This window comes from Eschscholzia californica, unplaced genomic scaffold (genome assembly GCF_041429995.1).
Source record: "Eschscholzia californica isolate CP2 unplaced genomic scaffold, dmEscCali1.0.p SCAF_174, whole genome shotgun sequence".
NCBI classification, from domain to species: domain Eukaryota; kingdom Viridiplantae; phylum Streptophyta; class Magnoliopsida; order Ranunculales; family Papaveraceae; genus Eschscholzia; species Eschscholzia californica.
In genome coordinates this window covers 40,001-43,602 of record NW_028238281.1, presented here as the reverse complement: position 1 = coordinate 43,602, position 3,602 = coordinate 40,001, and positions in this window count along the sequence as shown.

Below are 3,602 nucleotides of genomic sequence, written 5' to 3'. Positions count from 1 at the left end.
GGATCTTCCCTTTATTACATCCACTTGTTTGGGTTCATTATAGGATAAGAAAATTGTTAGAAATCCTTTATTTTTGCAAGCCGATCGCTCTTTTGACTTTGGAATAATTCATCTTTATCAATATACCCTTTCTTCTACACATTCGTCCCCACTCCATACTATAATGGAGATATAGTGAATAGTTAGGATTCATAAAAAAATCGATAATCCACCTATAGGAGAACCCTTTCCCGCATCAAGCACTAATATATTTTTAACGTATAATTAGATCGGGTAATCATTCAAATTAAGAACATAAGCTCGTTGCTTTTTACTTCCCTATAATTGGAGCCATAGGGCTCTATCCATTTATTCACTCGACCACCCCGTGAATTTTTTTTCACACCCCAAGAATTCAAACAATATTTTGTACCGATCTGGTAAGGGTGAAATATTCTCAGAGTTTTTCATTGATACGACATGCTGTTTTTTCCATTCATTCCCTTTCAGGATCAGTCGTGGTCTTACAAACTTTACCAATGGTATGGACGAATCCGTTGCTTCATCCAAATGTGTAAAAGATTCTAGCCGCACTTAAAAGCCGAGTACTCTACCGTTGAGTTAGCAACCCGAATAATGTAATTATGGTTACGGTGTTAGATACGACAAAAATAAAAATAAATACGAAAGAGACTGGATCGCACGACCCCATCAAAAGATTGAACTATCAACAAATAAAAAAAGCATTTTATGGTCAATTATGAACATAAAAATGAACAGATCAAATGAAATATAGAAGAAATTCCCAGATAAATATAGAAAATCTATAGACCTTTTTTTCTTTATTTTATCTATTTTTTCATTCATAGAAGGTCTCTTGTGTCACAGCAAATCCAACGAAGACATCATTTTCATAAAGTAAAAAACCAAACTTATGGGACGTGGATAAATAGATCTATTTATCCACGATCCAATTATATTTGTTCAATGCCCTATTGTCAATATGAACGTTGAAAAAAAAAAAAAAAAAATAAGAAATTAAATTGAAATAAAAAAATAAGGAAGGAGTAGGAAAAATCTCGGGTTTATTTAATATAACTAAAGGTAAATAAGCAAACTTGACTCCTTGTTTCTTGGTGGAATCCCAACAAAAACCATCCGATTGAGAATAATCCCATAATTTTTTGGATCCTATTATTTTATTTCATCTATTGACTCAATCCTTTTTCTATCCGTCTCATATCACGAAAAGGTATTTTTATCGTTATTTCTAGAATATCGGATTATAATTATATGAGAGCGATACATATAGTAAATAGGTATAAATAGAGCAAGAAAAAGAGTGAATAATGAAAAAAAAAAAAATTCAACAAAGTTAGCATATGGGCGACCCCCTCTTTCTTTTTCTTTTTTCATTAATTTTAGTTCGTTTGATTAACGCGAAGTTCTTTAAATACCTCTGCCCTCTTTGAAATATCATAAACGGTTCCTGTGGGTTGAGCACCTTTTTCAAGGAAATATAGAATAGCGGGAACATTTGAATAAGTTTGATTCTTTATCGGATCGTAAAAACCCACTTTACGAAGATCTCTTCCTTCTCTTCGGGATCGAACATCAATTGCAACGATTCGATAGATGGCTCATTGGGATAGATGTAGATGAACAATGCCCCCCCTAGAAACGTATAGGAGGTTTTCTCCTCGTACGGCTCGAGAAAGAATGATTCGAATTTGTGTATATAATGTCAAATAGATCAATAAAATCCTCAAATTCATTAAACTATGATTTCATTCGTTTTTTTTTCTTCCTTCCCGAAAAAGAAAAAAATCATTCGTACTCATAACTCAAGTTCTATAATTATCAAAGAGCTCAAAGGAAAATCCTTAGGCCTAGGAATTTTCTTTATTGAGCTGTCTCTAACCCCCTTTCTTGGTCTCATTTAGAATCCATTTTTTATTCCTCATTCTGACCCAATTATTGTAGTAAGACAATTGAAAATGGTGTTTTCTTGTTCCGGGATCTTTTATCTTTGCTTTGAATCATTGGGTTTAGACATTACTTCGGTGATCTTTAATCGTTTCAAAATGGCAGCAACATACCTTTTGTGATTTCTTTCTAGCGAAGAATCATATGAACGATTGATTCCCGTGCGATACACTTTTGTTTTGATCGAAATAGTTTTCTCAATTCCAAGAAAATTTCCTTTGTTTATTTGAAACTTTTGTTCGAATTGGGTCCTTTCTATTTCTAATTCGAAGATATATTTACGAAGTTGTTCCAACTTATTAATTGACACTAACCCTAGATCCTTGCCCTTGAGAAATGAATCAATACTTTCTGCTCGAGCTCCATCATGTACTATTTACAACCCAACAAAATAGGGGTTGTTCTAGTGGAACAGAACAAACTATGTCGAGCCAAGAGCACCTTCATTTCTATATAAAATGGTGGGTGTAAGAATCCACAGCCGATCATGTCCTTCAAGTCGCACGTTGCTTTCTACCACATCGTTTTAAACGAAGTTTTACCATAACATTCCTCTAGTTTGGAACCGGTATGGAATTGATTCAATATGGAATCATGAATAGTCATTGGCTCAATTGGTACATAGTAATCTACACTTTATACTTTGTTTTTCTATATAGAAAGGTAATTATTTATCTGGAGAAGTCTCAGCAAGGATTCACTTTAATTAACCGCCTATTTTATTGTATGAATGAAAAAATTCATTTATCAAAGAACACGAATAAACAAGTTCTTCTTTAATCTGCATCTTCAACAGATTGTTCAAGACGATCAATTAAAGAAAACAAAAGAAGGGTCTTTAATTAGATTCCCAATCCCGCAACAAAATGAATAAATTAATATAATATTAAGTATTAACCAAATAAACTAGTCCAATGAACTGGAAAGGCCGTAAGTTAATCGATAGAATAAATTAATCAACCTCACACTTCTTCGAGTACCAAGGGCTCATAAAGAATCATTAAAAGGGTTTAATTTAACCAATTTCCTACTTCGATATCATTATTATTTTTTATTATTTTTTGAATAAAGTTTTCCAGTAAAGATCAAATTGGATTTCGAAATCAATCAAAAGGTTATCACAATCATATCATAACGAGTCGATAAAAATGTTTATCAGATATCTCATTGATTAAAGTAAAGAGAGCAAAATTTGATCATCATAAAAGAAATATATGTTTCTTTTTCAATTGAATCATCAATGATTCAAACTAGAACTAGATAGATAAATTGAGAAACAAATCCAATTGATTTCTTTTTTTTGTAGGGAGGGGTGAGATAGAGATAGAAAATACTCGTGTAAGGTAAGGTTTAGGGCGTTAGTTTTTAATCTGATTGAGAAAATAAAAATCGGAAGAATACGATCTTTCCATATTCATCAGATAAACCGAACAATTGTCACTGGAGGGAGTCGCGGGATCACAGATCTTTTTCATCAAAATCGAAATGTCACTGACATAGAACAATAACAATGTATACAATACATATACTATCGGCATTGGTTAATTTTCTATATATTTTTGTTTTTGACTTCAAGGTCAAGAATCTTTTCATTGATTTACAATTAATCATTAGAACCAGCTACTAAATACAAAAAT